Below are 18,389 nucleotides of genomic sequence, written 5' to 3'. Positions count from 1 at the left end.
CCTCAGCCAGCACATGTGCAGGGCTTCTGTGAATGTCACATTGACAAACGTTCCCTGGAGCTAGGCAGCTGGGGACCAGTTTCTTCTGTTATTCCATCCTTCTCCTGGGCTGCCAGTTTTTCTCATTGTGGTACTCTCCTTGACCGTGCCTGCAGAAGACCAGAGGTTTTTTTCCCCCTCGTGAAACGCTCTGACCCCAGCTCTAAAAAGCCCAGGCTTGTGTCTCTGACATCTGGGACTTTGATGGTTTTCCCCACTCTTTGCCCACTTGACATTTGTTCATTCATTCAACTGGCTATTTACTGAGCCATAGAACAGCCTGGCTCTGTGCTGGGCTCCAGGGACACAAGAGTGATCAAGACCAGCACTGTTCACAGACAACTAAAGGGACAATGGCAATAGGTGCTCCTGCAGCCCCTTAACCTAGAGCTGAGTGGGGTGTTCAGGGAAGGCTTCCTGGAGGGGGTGGCTTCTGAGCTGAGACCTGAAGTTGCAGCTGGTGTTAACCAGGTACATGAGGAGAGGAGAAAAAAGCATTCCACGACTTCCCTGGTGGTCCAGTGGTTAAGAATCCACCTGCCAGTGCAGGGAACTCGAGTTCAATCCCTGGCCCAGGAAGATCCCACACTCTGGGAGGCAATTAAGCTCCTGCGCCACAGCTAGTGAAGCACATGCTCTGGAGTCCATGAGCTGCCCATGCACCATAACTGAAGAGTAGCCTCTGTGGCTGCAACTAGAGAAAGCCTGCATGCAGCAAGGAAGACCCAGTTTATTGTTAAAATTAAATAAATAAATAAAACTAAAATAAATAAATAAAAGCATTCCAGGCAGAAGGAAGAACATGTGCAAAGAAAGCTGGGAGAACAGAAAAGAGCTTGGTGCTTTTCCTAACCTTAGTTAGGTGGGGGTAGGAGGGGCGTTCTTCCTTTTTCACTCTAAAGCCACTGGTGACTTAGGGTGAGAAGCCCTAATGTAAGTCAGAGCCTGGCTGGGTTAGATTATACATGTAAATCCTAAGTATTTCAGCTGCTCATACAAATGTTTATTGTATATCCCTGACTAGGATGATTGTAAACGGGATGAGACACTCAAAACTGGGGGAAGGCGAGAGCCTGAGGGGAATATAGTCTCACTGTCTCCTAAGGGAACTGTGCAGAGCAAAGGGGTGTTTGTTGGGAAGCCAGAGGGAAAGCAGAAAAGGACCAAGCAGAAAGCCAGTGATCCCTCTCAGGCCTGAGGAAGAAGGACTGCAAGGGGCCTATATTCAAACTGCTGGGAAATTCTTTCATAACTGTGATTTCCTAAGAAACTGGAAGCATCTCAGGGTCCATCAGAACTACATGGGATCAGAACTACACGGGAAACGTGCAGTTCTGAATACCCTGCAGATGTTAAAACAACCAAGTCCCTAAACGTAGTTATGAAAAGATCCTCGGGCTATTTCTGGAACACCTACTGTGTGCACTGCGCTAGATGCTAGGGTCCCAGCAGTGGAGGGGATAGTGTCTGTCCCTCTGGAGAGAGCCCCATCTGTTCCCCTTTATCTTGACCCTTTGTGATTTGCCTCCAGTCTCTCCCTCATCTCCCATTACTCCCAGACTGCCAGCTTCTCCAGGATCTGCTGTGTCTCAAATCCTGTACTCTGTCTTGCAGGGGCTACTTCTTCTTGAAACATTGATTTCTCCACTTCAGCCTCCTGTCTTTAGCCTGGTCAGACCCTCCTTGACCTTCAGGTCCCTGACTTAGTAAGTTAGTCTTCAGTGGTGCCAAGACTTGTGTGACCCCAGCCTCATACTTTCCTCCCAGTTTGTACCTGAGAAAAGCCTAGGTATCCCCTACTATTCCTTTCATTCCCTCAGTATTTTTGCCTGTTGATTTGTCTAAGTACATCTAGAATCTTTTTATCAATTTCTATATGGCATCTCTAGTTTTTTCATTGGAATGGTGTTAAATCTATAAATTTACTTGAGGAAGATTTTTCCATTCTTGCTATATTTGGCTTTCCCATCCAGAAGTTTGGTATCACTATATATTTATCTTTTTTTTCTTTTCTCCTATTTGTGGTTTATAATTTTCGTTTTTATTGAAATCTGTATCTTTAGCACTGGGCAGATACCCAGGGACTACTGTGGTGTCTTCTTTTGACACCACCTCTGGCACCAAATGTGTCATTCTTCCACATCAATTCTTCAATGCCAACTCTGTGTCCAGTAATTCACAACTACCCAGAGTTAGTGCAGACCTCCCCCACCCCTGGTTAAGGGCTTAGTCCCACAAGAATTACCCTCAGTCCAGATGCCAGCCACAAATGGGGTTACCAGTCTACCCATACTTCTTCCTGGCAACTACAAATTTGGGGTTCCTATAGATGTTTATGTATCTCCCAACATTCATATATCCACATATGAATGACCACAAACCTACAAGAGGAGCCTGGTTCCTATAGATCCTACCAGGCTCCTCTATTCATGGGATTTCCTAGGCAAGAATACTGGAATGGGTTGCCATTTCCTTCTCCAGAGGATCTTCCCAACCCAGGGATTGAACCCAGATCTCCTGCATTGCAGGCAGATTCTTTACCATCTGAGCCACCAGGGAAGCGTCTAACACACATGGACTATTTATGTATCTCCCAAAATTCATATGTTGGAACCTAACCCCCAATGTGATCGTATTAGGAGGTAAGGCTTTGGGGGAGATAATTAGGTAATGAATAGGATTGGGACCCTTATGGAGGAAGCCTCAGAGAGCTCCCTCACCCGCTCCACCATGTGAGGACACAGAAAGAAGATGGTCATCTGTGAACCAGGAAGTGGGCCCTCACCAGAAGCTGCCCTTGATCTTGGACGTCCAGTCTCCAGAACTGTGAGAAATAAATGTCTTTTGTTTATAAGCCACCTGGCATCCTGAATGGACTAAGACAAGAGTCATGAGTATAGAGGTGGTATTCAAAGCCTTGAAAATGGAAACTATGTGAAGTGATCCAAAGACTGAGGCCCAGGACACTTCATCCTTTAGAGGTCAGGAAGAAGAGCTGGAGCAGGTAGATGAAGCTGAGAAGTAACAACCAGCGAGACTGGAGGGGAACTCTTGTAGGGATGCTGGAAGCCAAGCAAAGAATGAGATTCAGAGAGGAGAGCAACGGTGATGGTGATAAGTACATCAGTGAAGGATGCTGAGAACTGGTCACTGGATTTAGCAGCATGGCGGTCACTTTGATAACCTTGATAAGCTGATTTGGGGGGATGGACTGAAAAGTGAATGGACTGAAGTGTCTTAGTCTGGGCTGCTATAACAAAATGCCATGTGCATCTCATTCATTGTCCAATTCCTCTACACACAAGATATAAATTCCATGAAGAACAGGAGCCAGGTCTGAGTTGCTCCCTTTTATGTCCCTCCTGCTTAGTTGGGGGCCTTGTACCAAGTAGGTGTTCGATAAATATCTCTTGAAAAAATGAGCAAGTGACTAAGACACAGGGCAGGAATTCTCAATGTTTATCCTCTAACTGGCCAAAGCACTTAGGCATGAAAAATTAAATAAGTAATGGAGCTTCTCTTGGGCAAATGCTGAGGGATTTACATCTCTGTACCTAACACCTAGCTTGGGGCCTGGCCTACAGTGTAAGCTCAGAGAATATTGCTACCTGGATAAGCCTTACCTCTTGTATCTACACATATTCCTCCCACTGGTGGTGATCTCATCAAGTCCCATGGCTTTAAATGTCATCTATAATCTGATGACTCCCCAAATGATAGCTCTAGCCTGGACCTCTTCCCAGAACACATATATCCAACCGCATATTTGACATCTCCACTTGAAATTCTAATAGGTATCTCAAACTAACATAGCCAAAACAACTTTTTGTTTCTCTTTTGGCCAGCCTTCCCCATCTTAATCCATTCTTCTCACTGTTCAGATCACAAGTCTTGGAGTCATGCTTGACTCCTCTCTTTCCCTCACACCCTGCATTTAATCAATCAGCAAATCTGTCAGCTCCACCTCCAGAATATATCCAGAATCCAGCCACCTCTCATCCTACCTCTGCTGCATCTGTCCTGGTCCAAGCCACCATCACCTCTCACCTGGACTATTGCAGGATCCTGTCCTGGCCTCTCTGCACCCCCCCTGGGCTTCTGCACACTCTATCCTCTACCCAATAGCCAGGTCATCAAGTCTTGGCTCAGATGGCACCTTCTCAGAGAGCCCTGCCTGTAAACCTCTATTGAAGACAAGATCCCTCACTCTGTCCCCTTTGGTTCTCTTATTCTATTTTTTTTTTTTTTTTTTTATCCATTGCACTTATCAGAGTCAGACATATTTTTGCTTGTTTGTTATCTTTATTCACTTGCTAGAATATAAGTTCCATGAAGAAGGGATTTTGTCTGTTTGGTTCTGTCAGGCAAGTGTATGCTCCTCGGTTTTTGTCTCGTCACAACAAGGGTTTGGAGTGACGGACATTAAAAGCCCCCCCTCGGCGTGTCACAGCTCTCGGGTCTTGGACAGACCGTGTTATAGCTCTTAGAGAAATCAGTGTTATAGCTCTATTTTATTTAGGAGACAGCAGACCAAACCATCTTCCGAGCGTCAGGGCGCCATGATCCAAAGACCCAAAGAGAAGAGCGCCCCAGCGTAAGGCGCGCGCGGTGGGGGGCAGGGCGGAGAGAGAGAGAGCCCTTTAGCTCCTCTTTTTATATATATATATTTTTTCTTCCCCCTGGGCGTGTCCTATGCAAATTGGGCTTAGGCAGGAGCGCTGTTCCACCTGAAGTCCTCACTTCGGTCCTCGGACCTTCCTTTGTTCTATTTTTGCGGGCTTTTGCCTTCCTTGTGTTTCAGCCACCGCCATTTTGGACTCCTTTTCCCTATTCTAACTACCTAACAGTTCTCCTGTGCATCCCTAATAGAGTTCTGGTCACCGATTACGGTGTGTGTGGGGAGTGACAGTCTCCCTCACACCAACAAGCAATTCTCTGGACACGGGCTGGTGTCCTAGAATTCAATTCAATCCTGACACCATCTACCTGGAGATGACATCAGATTCCACTATCCAGTGTCCAGTTCTATGAGACTACCCCTCAGCCCCACTTTAGAAACCAGTTGCAAGCCTGGGTTGTTACCTGTACTTTTGACCAACTGACTGTAAGTCAGAGGTACCCACAGCTCCCTGCTTGAGTTCAATTAATTTGCTGGAGCAGTTTACAGAACTCAGAGAAACATTTTACTTACTAAAGCACTGGTTTATTATGAAAAGATGTAAGTCAGCAACAGCCAGATGGGAGAGACACAAGGTATGGTGGAAGGGTGGTTGGGCTTCCATGTCCTCTTCAGCACACTGCCCTCCCCAAACCTCCACGTGTTCACCAACTTGGAAGCTCTCTGAACCCCATCCTTTTGGGGTTTTATGGATGCTTTATTACACAGACACGGTTGATTAAATCGTTGTTTAGTCGCAAAATCGTGGCCTACTCTTTTGTGACCCCTTGGACTTTAGCCCGCCAGTCTCCTCTGTCCATGGGGTTTCCCAGGCAAGAATACTAAAGTAGGTAGCCATTTCCTTCTCCAGGGGATCTTCTCAACCCAGGGATCAAACCCAGGTGTCCTACATTGGAAGGCAGATTCTTTACTACGGAGCCACCAGGAAAGCCCAATTAAATCATTGGTCATTGGAATCTGAACTCAAACTCCAGCCCCTCTTACCCCCTTGGGGACCAGAGATAGGACTGAAATTTCCAAGCCTTAATCCCATGGTTGGCTCCACTGACAACTAGCCCCCCACCTTAGGTGGTTTCCGAAAGTCAACTCATTAGCAGAAACCCATTTGTAGTGGAAAGGAACTTGTTATGAATGACAAGACACTCATTGTACCTTTATTGGCTCTGCAATTGTTGCAGGAAAGGGGACCCCTTCCAGGGCCCGAAACTGGGCTCTTGTCTAACACTCGGAAATGAATTGTCCAAGGAGACACATGCTGACAAAGCAAGAGATTTTATTGGGAAAGGGCACCCGGGTGGAGAGCAGTAGGTAAGGGAACCCAGGAGAACTGCTCTGCCGCGTGCCTCGCAGTCTTGGGTTTTATGGTGATGGGATTAGTTTCCGGGTGGTCTTTGGCCAATCATTCTAATTCACAGTCTTTCCTGGTGGCGCACGCATCGCTCAGCCAAGATGAATGCTAGCAAGAGGGATTCTGGGAAGTGGACGGACAGGTAGTGTCTCCTCTCGATCTTTCCCGAACTCTTCTGGCTGGTGGTGGCCTATTAGTTCCGTATTCCTTATCAGGATCTCCTGCCATAAAACAACTCATGCAAATAGTTACTATGGTGCCTGGCCAGGGTGGGTGGTTTCAGTCAGTGTGCTTCCACTAACAAAATGATTTCAGGAACTGAAGACACGAGACCAAATACTATAACAAAAGATGTTATAATGCTCTTGTTGCTCAGAAAATTCCATGGGTTTGGGAGCTGTGACCTAGGAAACAGATGAAGAAAAATATGTATTTCTTTCTATTTATTATTTATTTAATTGGCTGAGCTGGGTCTTAGTTGTGTTGCAGAGAAGAACCAATTCCGACTCCATGTTAGAACTGTTTCTTTGACTTGCTTTTCATTGCGGTTGCCTCAAAGGATGCTGCTTCTCCGCCAGACAGTTAAACTCAGGTTCCTAGGTTCAGCTCATGGAGAGATTGTCTGGCCCTGCCCACCTGTGAATGGCTGCAAATAAAAAGAGATTAACATACCCATTCCAAAGGCTAGCCCTTCCCAGAGTTATTTTGCAAGACTGAAGACCCTTTTTTCTTTACTTCCTTACTGCCTCTCCCTCTCTATTCTGCCTTTTAACTTTAGTTTCTCACTGCTTGCCTCTCTAGTTCTATAGGGTTTCCCTGGTGTCTCAGCAGTAAAGAATCCACCTGCAATGCAGGACCCTCTGGAGGCACGGATTCAAATCCCTGAGTCAGGGAAGACCCCCTGGAGGAGGGCATGACAACCCACTCCAGCATTCTTGCCTGGAGAATCCAATGGACAGAGGAGTCTGGCAGCCTACAGTCGAGTAAACAACTGTAGCTTACATGTGGTGAGCCAAGGAAGCTTGGACTTGGTAAAAATTGTGGCATGTTGGATCTTTCATTGCAGTATGTGGGCTCTAGTTCCTTGACCAGGGATCGAACCTGGGTCCCCCTGCATTGGGAGCGTGGGGTCTCAGTCACTGCACCTGTAGGGAAGTCCCTATTGATTAAAAAAAAGAAAATATTATTTATTTGGCCGTGCCAGGTCTTAGCTGCAGCATGAGGGATCTTCAGTCTTCATTTCAGCATGTGAGATCTTTAGTTATGGTGTGTGGGCTCCAGTTTCCTGACCACTTGGGCCCCCTGCATTGGGAGCACGGGGTCTTAGCCATTGGACCTGGCTCTCTGTCAGCAGTCATGAATGTGATGCCCCAAGGATAAAGCAACATGGTGAAGGGGAGGGGTCTTGGAATGCAGAAACAGAAAAAACCAGACCCTTATCGCCCTTCCTGCCATGCTGTAACCGTTGCGGAATTTTTGAGCCCTTCTGAGTCGTAAGTCCTGTCTCCCCTCCCACCCCATATAAGGAGAAGGTATTTGCCTTATTCTTCCCTCCTTCAGTATATGTGCCTGTGTGCTAAGTCACTTCAGTCGTGTCCGACTCTTTGCGACCCTATGGACAATAGCCCGCCAGACTCCTGTCCATGGGATTCTCCAGGCAAAAATACTGGAGTGTGTGGCCATGCCCTCCTCCAGGGGATCTTCCCTGCCCAGGGATCTTACCCATATCTCTTATGTCTTCTGCATTGGTAGGCAGGCTCTTTACCACTAGCACCACCTAGGAAGCCCTTATCCAATCAGCAAATGACTCTCAAGACCCCTACCCAGCTCCTTGTCCCCCCCTGGCTATAGAAACAGACCAAGGACTCTCTTTCAAGGTTAGCTCTCTGTGATGACAGCAACCCTCCCTCCCCTGCTCTAATAAACTTTATTCTCCTTTCATTCTGCCTCATGTCTGGAAATTCTTTTTCCACCTGTGCACGGGCCACAGCAATGAATGAAGGTCTGAATGAACTCTTGAGTTCTGGGGAAGCCAGGTTTTCTCCCAGTCAGTGAAGAAGAATGGAGATGCCAGAAGTCAGATATCAACTACCTGTCCCATTGTCTGGAGCCCTAGAATGACTGAGATTTTACTTGGGGCCACTTTGCATATAATTAAAGAGTGACAGCAAGGTCACCTAGTGAGTCAGAGGTGGCTCAGATGCAGAGTCAGGTCCCGCCTCAGTCTGTGCAGGAGGGAACTTGTTCTGTAGTTGGTAGACATTCCATCCCTTTGTAAGTAGGCCTGCCTGCCCTGTGGTCCTTACTCAGGGCTCTGAATTGAGGGATCTGAGGCATTCAGACTCCTCCTAGATTATGTAGGGCACTGGTTCTCAACTGGGGAGGCAATTTTACTCTCCAGGGGACATTTGACACTGTTTGCAGACTGGGTTTTTTTGGTCATGGACTCTTAGTTTCCCAACCAGGACTGAACTGACACCCTTGGCAGGGAGAGCACAGAGTCCTAACCACTGGATTGCCAGGGAATTTCCTGTCTGCAGACATTTTTGGCTAACAACTGGGAGTGAGTGCAATTGACTTCCAGTGGGCAGAAGCTAGGGACATGATGCTGTTAAACATCCTTCAATGCCCAGGACAGCACCCCCCATAACAAAAAACTTTCTAGTCCAAAATGTTGGCACTGAGGTAAAGAATCCTGGTTTAGGGTACCATTAATGATAATTGATAGTATGGTTGACCTTTGTTGTGGTGGTGGTTGTTTTAGTCACTAAGTCATTTCCGACTCTTTGCAGCCCCGTGGACTGTAGCCCGCCAAGCTCCTCTGTCCATGGAATTTTCCAGGCAAGAATACTGGAGTGGGTTGCCATTTCCTGCTCCAGAGGATCTTCCTGACCCAGGGATCAAACCCACGTCTCTAGTATTGGCAGGCTGATCCTTTTATCTCTGAGCCCCCAAGGAAGCCCTGCCAAATCCTTTACCACTTACTTTATTTTTTATTTATTTTTATTTTTAAAAAGATTCATTATTTGACTGCACCGGATCTTAGTTGTGGCACTCAGGATCTTTAGTTGCAATATGCAGGATTTTTTATGATGGCATGCAAACTCTTAGTTGCAGCATGTGGGATATAGCTCCCTGACTAGGGATTGAACCTGGGCGCCCTGTATTGGGAGCATGGAGTCTTAGCCATCGGACCTCCACAAGATGCTCTAAATCACCTGCTTTATGTGTACCATCTCAATCTCCACATAGTCCTTGAGAAACAAGGACTATTACAATCCCCATTTCACAGATGAGGAAACTGAGGCTCAGAGAGGTAGAGTGACTTACACAAGGTCAGAGATAGTAGGGGTAGGGTAAAGGCAGCACACTCAATTCTGCCTGTCTTCAAAGTCTGCACTTTTAGCCTCTCCTCTAGGTTGTTCTGCTTATTGACTGGGAGGTGCTTACTGACTAGGCCTCTCTGGATGTGCCTAAATTTATCTGCTGCCCCCATGTACAGGAGGCTGAGCAGTCAGGCCTTGGCGGTATCTGCCCATTCAGGCAAGGCTTGGCTATGGGCCAGAGGGAAGTGTTTTGTTCCCTGAGTTGTCCCAGGTCTGCCTGGCCTCACTCTCTCTGCACTGCAGTACAGTACTTGGCTCCAAAACTCAGTTCCCCTGCCAGCACCAGGGTAGTGCCAGCCCTTCTTCATGGGGAGAAAGGTTCTAGATTGAGACCTAAGGCCTTGCACACTCTCCCACAGAGCCCCTCCTTTCTGGACAGGGGTTCTTGAATCAACTCTGGGGACTACAAGGTCATATTCCTCACACTTCCTTTCAGATAAGGGCGTGCTGGAGCTGCTAGGTTGGTGACAGAACTCACAGTCCATGGAAAGAGCTTGAGGTCCCAGAAAATCTTGAAAAGTGATTGCTGAACAGTGCTGGGGACAGTGTGGTCCTGGGCCAGTGGCCGGATGGAGGTGGAGCAGGTTGTGGTTTTGTGTCACCTATTTTGGGAGGGTTGAGCTCCAGTTCCTGCAAGAAATCCCTCAGTGTGCTTGTGAACAATTCCAAAGGGCTTTCTGAGGGCCCTGGGAAAGTCCAGGGACTAAAGCACAAACAAAATTTGTGCAGAGCAGGGCAAGGCAGTCAAGGACCAATCTAGGGTCAAGTCTGAGAGAAAACAATGCTGAATTAGTTTGAATTACTCTTTCTTCCATCCATCCAACATATATTTAGGGAGCTCCTGCCAGGAGCCAGAGATGGCTAAGAGTCTCCAAAGACACTCACAGGCTCCATTTGTCTTGGGTGGGGGGGGGGGGGGGGTGGGGGCAGCTCAGAGGCTCCATCTACTATGTGGGACTGTGGATTCAAATAGAGCAGGGCTCAAATCCCAGCCCTGTCATTTTCTAGTGTGACTTTAGGCAAGGGACTTCACCTCTCTGAACCTCATTTTCCTCATCTGTGTAAGGCAGAGACCAACAGCTCTTGACATCTGCCTCATAAAGTTGTGAGAAGTCAAGGAGATAATGTGTCCTAGATGCTTGGCACATAATAAAGTCTAAGTCAGCAGTAGCTACCATCTTTTGGTCCTTGGCTAGGTCTTGTTTTTTTTTTTTTGGCTGTGCTGAGTCTTAGTTGTGGCAAGCAGAATCTTTGCTGCAGCATGTGGGATCTAGTTTCTTGACCAGGGATGGAACCCAGGCCCCCTGCATTGGGGAACTCAGAATTTTCACCACTGGACTATCAGGAAAGTCCCTTGGCTAGGTCTTTAAGATGTATTCTTTAATATAATTCTTGCCACCACCCTACAATGAAGGTATTGCTAAGTCGCTTCAGCCATGTTCAACTATGCGACCCTATGGACTATTGCCCACCAGGCTTCCCTGTCCATTGGGATTCTCCAGACAAGAATAGTGGAGTGGATTGCCAGTTCCTTCTCCAATGAAGGTATTATCTCCATTTAAAAACCAAGGAATTCCCTGGTGGCCCAGTGGCTAAGATTTCAGTGTCCCCAATGCAGGGGGCCTGGGTTAGATCCCTGGTCAAGGAACTAGATCCCACATGCCAAGACTAAGACCCGGCACAGACAAATACATTTTTTTTTTTTTTTCAAATCAGGAAACTATACCTCTGAAAGGCTAATTAACTCATAGGAGGACATACAACTTAGGTTTTCCCCAGGTATGTCTGATTCCGAAGCCTATGCTCTCAGTTTTGCCTCCCTCTAAATATGATTTCTGGTAGTAAGAGTAGAAAATGCATGTTTTCAGGCTCAGAAGGATTCTCAAGAAAATTTAGCAGCTAGGAGTGGAATAGAGTAAGTTGCCCAGGTATATAATGCTATGGAACCCCAGATGGGGTTCAGTAGGACATGGTGAGAGAATCTTGCATTCATTCCAGGAGTAGAGGTTATTGTAGAGCAATTGTTCTTTATCCTCCTTGGGTTCTGAATCCTTTTGTGCCTCTGATGGAAGGTATAGGTCCTCTTCCTGGAAAAATGCTTGTGAGCACAACACATATCTTGTGCATAATTCCTGGGGACTTGTGAAAAACTTTGCAATCCATACGTGAACCCACCCCCCTTAAGAACTCACCTCTAGGGCAGTATTGCCCAAGTGTGGGACACATATCACTAGTGGGGTCCCAGGTAAGTTCAGCACTATGAGGACAGAACCTTTTATATTCTTTTTAAAATTTCATTAATTAACTATTGGCTGCACTGTGTCTTCTTTGCTGCATGTAGGCTTTGTCCAGTTGTGGTGAGCGAGGGCTGCTCTCTAGTTGTGCTACATGGGCTTCTCATTGTGTGGCTTCTCTTCTTGTGGAAGGGCACGTGGGCTTCAGTAGTTGTGGCCCATGGGTGTCGTTGCTCCACAGCTTCTGGAATCTTCCTGGACCAGGGATCAAGTCTATGTCCCCTGCACCAACAGGAGATTCTTCATCACTGGACCACCAGGGAAGTCCAACATTTTATACTCTAATATTATTTATATTTTACAGCTATCTTTTATTTATGATGAATGAGACTAGTTTTCCATTTATGGAATGATCCAGATTTCCCTTTTAAAAATACACTTATTAAAAATAGGGAGTTTAATTAAAGAAAAATATTGAAGAAATAACAACAGAAGTAGGGTGCAGGTGTGGTAAAAATGATGAAGGTAAAAATCATGATTTAGGATATGTCTCAGGGGATTCCACTTGGTGGAGTCATAGTGGGTTTACTGTAGCATCATCTGAACTTCCAGACGACTGTGGAAATGATCTATTCCTGGTCTCTCTACTTCTGATGACATGCTGCTGATCAACCAAAAATGCTGTTGAGTCTCCACTTTCTTGCCTTCTCATGGAACCTCCCCCCCCAACCCACCACCAAGCCCTGGTGCTTGTGATGAGCTGAACCCTCCCAGCTGCCAATCAAAACTACATCAGATACCTCTGATGTAGCTCTGAGTGCAGGCATTTTGGTGCTGTACCCACTCATTCATTCAGCATCTATTCAGCAAACATCCTATGCCAAGTAGTTAGCATAGGCCACGCTCCATTCATTTCCAGAAAGTGTGAAATCTCCAGCACCCAAGGGTAAATAAAGCCAATCTGTGTGATGTGATGGAAAAAACACTAGGTTTAGAGTTAGATCAGGATCTTCAAAATCTGGTTCCATAACTAACTCACTGTGTAATCATAGGCAGGTCCCTTCGTTCCTTCCCTTCTGTGGTGTCTTTTCTGACATCACTTCTGATGCCATGTTTATTTATTCATTTATTTTGCTGTGCCATGGGGCTTGTGGGATCCCAGTTCCCTGATCAGGGATTGAACCCACTGCCCTCGGCAGTGAAACTGTGAAGTTCTAACCACTGGATCACCGGGGAATTCCCTGTTTGTTTTTATAACATGAAATACTTATTTTTCCACATCACTTCTCCAACAACAACTAGATGTCCAACAATCCCATTCTGACACTAATTCTCAGTGTTAGTGCAGACCCACAGGCTAAAGGCACAGTCCCACAAGACTGCCCTCACTTCAGATGCCAGCTGCAAACAGCATTCCCAGGTAACCATCACTTTGCCCAGCTAACTACAAATTTGGGTTCCCACAATTGCCTCCTCAGGTGTGATAATTCCCTAGAATGACTCACAGAACTTAGGAAAGTAGTCTACTTACTCTTACAGATTTATTATAAAAGATACAACTCTAGGAATAGCCAAGTGATGGAGATGCATAGGCAGGGTATTGGAGTGGTACAGAGCTCCTATGTCCTCTCAGGGTGCACCAGCCTCATAGCACTTCATGATTTTGGAGTTTATATGGAGAATTCAGTACATGGGCATGGCCACTGGTGACTGAACTCAATCTCCAGCCACTCTCCCCTCCCAGGAGGTCAGGAGATGGGTAAGAAGGGGAAGGGGACATGGGAAGGAAAACAGGGCTGAAAGTTTCAACTCTCTAATCACATGGTTGTTTCTTTCCTCTGGTGACCAGCTATCCAGATATCTGAAACTATGTGTATATCCGAAAGCATCTTACCCCCCTCCTCACAAAGCGTCACCACATTACCTAAACTCCAGTGTAGTTGATAGGGGCTCATCATGGTAACAAATGATGCTCTTAGCACTAAAATATTTTCAAAGGTTTTAAGAGTTCTGTGCCAGGATCCTTGGACAAAGACCAAATACACACACACACATATATATATATATATACATACACACACATATACACACATATATATATCAGTTCAGTTCGGTTCAGTTCAATTCACTCAGTTGTGTCTGACTCTTTGCAACCCCATGGACTGCAGCACTCCAGGCTGCCCTGTCAATCACCAACATCCGGAGCTTACTCAACCTCATGTCCATCAGGTTGGTGATGCCATCCAACCATCTCATCCTCTGTCTTCCCCTTCTCCCACCTTCAATCTTGTCCAGCACCAGGGTCTTTTCTTCCCATCAGGTGGCCACAGTATTGGAGTTTCAGCTTCAGCATCAGTCCTTCCAATGAATATTCAGGACTTACTTCCTTTAGGATTGAATGGTTTGATCTCCTTGCAGTCCAAGGGACTCTCAAGAGTCTTCCCCAACACCACAGTTCAAAAGCCAAAAGCATCAATTCTTCGGCACTCAGCTTTCTTTATAGTCCAACTCTCACATGCATACATTACTACAGGAAAAACCATAGCTTTGAATAGATGGACCTGTGTTGGCAAAGCAATGTCTCTGCTTCTTAATATGCTGTCTAGGTTGGCCATAACTTTCCTTCCAAGGAACAAGCGTCTTTTAATTTCATGGCCTCAGTCACCATCTGCAGTGATTTTGGAGCCCAAAAATATAAAGGCTGTCGCTGTTTCCATTGTTTCCCCATCTATTTGCCATGAAATGATGGGACCAGGTGCCATGATCTTAGTTTTCTGAATGTTGAGTTTTAAGCCAACTTTTTCCACTCTCCTCTTTCACTTTCATCAAGAGGCTCTTTAGTTCTTCAATTTCTGCCATAAGGGTGGTGTCATCTGTGTATCTGAGGTTATTGATATTTTTCCTGGCAATCTTAATTCCAGCTTGTGCGTCATCCAGCCCGGCATTTCGCATGATGTACTCTGCATATAAGTTAAATAAGCAGGGTGACAATATACAACCTTGACATACTCCTTTCCTGATTTGAAACTAGTCTGTTTTTCCACGTCCAGTTCTAACTGTTGCTTCTTGACCTGCATATAGATTTCTCAGGAGGCAGGTAAGGTGGTCTGGTATTCCTATCTCTTGAAGAATTTTCCACAATTTGTTGTGATCCACACAGTCAAAGGCTTTGATGTGGTCAATAAAGCAGATGTTTTTCTGGAACTCTCTTGCTTTTTTTATGATCCAACAGATGCTGGCAATTTGATCTCTGGTTCCTCTGCCTTCTAAATCCAGCTTGAACATCTGGAAGTTCCCAGTTCAGGTCCTGTTGAAGCCTGGGGGCACAGAGGCTCATTAGTTGTGGCTTATGGGCCCTAGAGCGCAGGGTCACCAGTGTGGTGCATGGGCTTAGTTGCTCTGAGGTACGTGACAGCTTCCTGGACCAGGTATTGTACCTGTGGCTCCTGCCTTGGCAGGCAGGTTCTTATCCTCTGTGCCACCAGGGAAGTCCTGCACTGTGTTTTAAAAAATGAATTTGTGACCAATATTTGAAAATGATGGTATTTACAATAAAAATAATTCCAATTTCTGGTCTCTCTTGAAAATCAGATGATTTAGCAAAACTGTGTCAATATTCCCAAGTGGCAACATGGCACCTTTATTTTTTTGGCCCCATGGCTTTCAGGATCCCTGACCAGAGGTTGAACTCATGCCCCCTGCAGTGGAAGTACAGAGTCCTAACTGCTGGACCACCAGGGAATTCCCTGCTTTGCACCTTTATCTATTTATTTATTTTTGCTTGGCACCTTTAAACAGGTTTTTCTGTTTGCCACAGCCCACTCCACTCCCTATTCTACCTCCTCCCTCAGCTCTTTCAATGTTACCTGTTGGAAAGATTAGGTTATTGTGAACCAAAAACTCGAGGATGGGGCTGTAACTTACTCTGGGTGAATATTTCAAGCATCCAAATCCTGCACAGTACATTTCATTTACAACTAGGAGATATTTATTGCCTGCCTCAATAAATATCCTATAAGCAGATAGTAAATGAGCAATGATTTTGTAAAAATAAATGGTAAAGGAATGAAAAAGGCAGTTAGTTCCTAAAAACAATAACCCCCAAAAGATCTCTTGGAGTTAAACACAGGCCAGAAAAGCATGAGTGTCTGACAGTGCTCTTCGTTCAATTACAAAGGAAATAATTAGGGTCAAGAGCTGGTTGAGAGGGGCAAAAAATACAGGAGACTCTGGGGAAGGCAGGCGCTATAAATGGGAAAAAACCTACAGGCATTTATTGAACAAATCCTCTTATCTGTTAGAAAACCTTAATATCATCCCATTTCAATCTCCTTTTCTTCAAACTGTAAGAAAAATGCACACTGTCTCCTTAGCTCCTTAGCTAAATGTATTAGAGTAATATTGAAGTTAAGAGAAAGGATTTTAGGGTCATCTAGACCTGGAATTTATTCATTAATTAACAGTTTGAGCTTTTAATGAAAGTCAGTTTTCTAATCTGTAAATGGGGAAATAAGACCTGGTATTTTTTAAAAATATTTATTTATTTGACTGTGCTGGGTCTTAGTTGTGGCACTTAGAATTTTTAGTCACAGTATGCGGGATCTAGTCTCCCGACCAGGGATAGAATCTGGGCCCCCTGCACTGGGAGTGCAGAGTCTTTGCCACTAGATCACCAAGGAAGAACCAAGACCTGCTATGTTTAATTCAATGAATATCTAAGTCAATGTATGCCATGTGGCAGACGCTGAATTCGATGCTGAAGATGTAGCAGTGAACAAGACAGGCAGGGACAGATAGATAATAACCAAGCAAATAAGTACATGAGATAATTCATGTGAATTTATTCTGAAGGAATAAATGAGGCAAGTACCATAGAGGAAATAAATAATAAAGTTATTTCACTAGAGAGCAACTGAATGTGGTGGTAGAGGGTAAGTAGAGATGATTCCCTAGGAAAGGAGGCATTTGCGCCTCCTCCTGCTCAAATCTAAATGAGCAGAAGTTATGGCAAGAGGGAGATGGGAGCAAAGGGGTCCTAGGCACAGCTGTTGTGAAGAGCAACTAACTGAATGAAAGGAAAGCACTGGGTGGAAGGCAACCACTCAATACACAGCTGCTGTTTTACCTCATCCCTTTAACGACTCTCAGCTCCTTCTGTTCAAACAAGGAGAAGCTGGCCAAACCATAGATCACAGGGAGTAAAACTATATCTGTGAAAAGTAAAGGTCCCCAAGAGAGATTCAGGCTCTGGCATCATAGTTAGATTCCATAGCTCTGAATCATACACCCAAGTCAGGTAGAAGCACTAACCCAGCCTCACTCCTGTTGCCAATTCAACTTCTTCCTCAAGAGTGACACAAGGTAGAACTACATTAACTCCTCAAATAAATAACCCCACCATTGGAAACCTGAAACTGGGGAAAGCCTCCTAATTTAATTGTTAAGCGTGTGTCCTACCAGAGTTTCTGATTATTCCCACCTGTTTCTCTTTGACTCTTATGGGCCTTTGATCAAATTGTAAGGGGCTCTGGATTCCCTGCTGGTTCAGATGGTAAAGAGTCTGCCTGCAGTACCAGAGACCCAGGTTTGATCCCTGGGTCAGGAAGATCCCCTGGAGAAGGAAATAGCAACCCATTCCAGTATTCTTGCCTGGAAAATCCAATGGATGGAGGAGCCTGCAGGCTACAGTCCAAGGGGTAGCAAAGAGTCAGACAGGACTGAGCAACTTCCCTTTTCTTTTTTCCCCCCCTGGATTAATGAGAGTGGGTGGTCAAGTAGAAATAGGCAGAAATATAAACAGAAAGCTTTTGGTTACATGGTTAAACTGTTAACTTGTTTATGGAAGTTGAAAAACACATTATAGGCATTGAAGTGTTAGTTGTTCAAAACCTTGTCATGACTCTTATAGGCATTGAAGTGTTAGTTGTTCAAAACCTTGTCATGACTCTTGGGACAGTTTCCTAAGTTGACAGTTATTGGCAAAATCTTCCAGCCCTGGCTATGTGCAGAGTACTTCAAATGCACTGAACGAAAGCGTGAAAGTGTTAGTCTCTCAGTCATGTCTGACTCTTCGTGACCCTATGGACTGTAGCCCTCCAGGCTCTTCTGTCCATGGAATTCTCAGGCAAGAATACTGGAGTGGGTAGCCATTCTCTTCTCCAGGGGATCTTCCCATCCCAGGGATTGAACCCGGGTCTCCCGCATTGCAGGTGGATTCTTTCCCGTCTGAGCCACCAGGAAAGCCTATGAACAAGTTACCAGTTTAACCATGTAATCAAAAGCTTTCTGTTTATATTTCTGCCTATTTCTACTTGACCACCCACTCTCACTAATTCAGGGAAAAAAAAAAGTGAAGTCGCTCAGTTATGTCTGACTCTTTGCGACCCCTTGCTATGTGCAGAGAACTTCAAATGCACTAGTTTATTTAATACTCCCAAAATACCTATGTAGTGGTTTCCTTTTATATTTAGTCCCTTTATAGATTAGAAACCCCGAGGGCCAAAAATCTAGTAAGATGACAGGTCTAACATTTAAATATTTAAAGCCAGACTTGACCCTGCTCCCAATCCCCCACCCCAAGTCCTTTTTTTTTTTTTTAACCACTTAGTGGTTAGTCTCCCTAAACCAGAGGAAATACCTCCGAGGGATGCCTTTCTATTGTTAGGACACCATTGCCCTAGAGGTAAATCGCCACCAAGAAACTC

Source organism: Dama dama, chromosome 5 (assembly GCF_033118175.1).
Source record: "Dama dama isolate Ldn47 chromosome 5, ASM3311817v1, whole genome shotgun sequence".
NCBI classification, from domain to species: domain Eukaryota; kingdom Metazoa; phylum Chordata; class Mammalia; order Artiodactyla; family Cervidae; genus Dama; species Dama dama.
Note: the sequence above shows the minus strand (reverse complement) of the source record.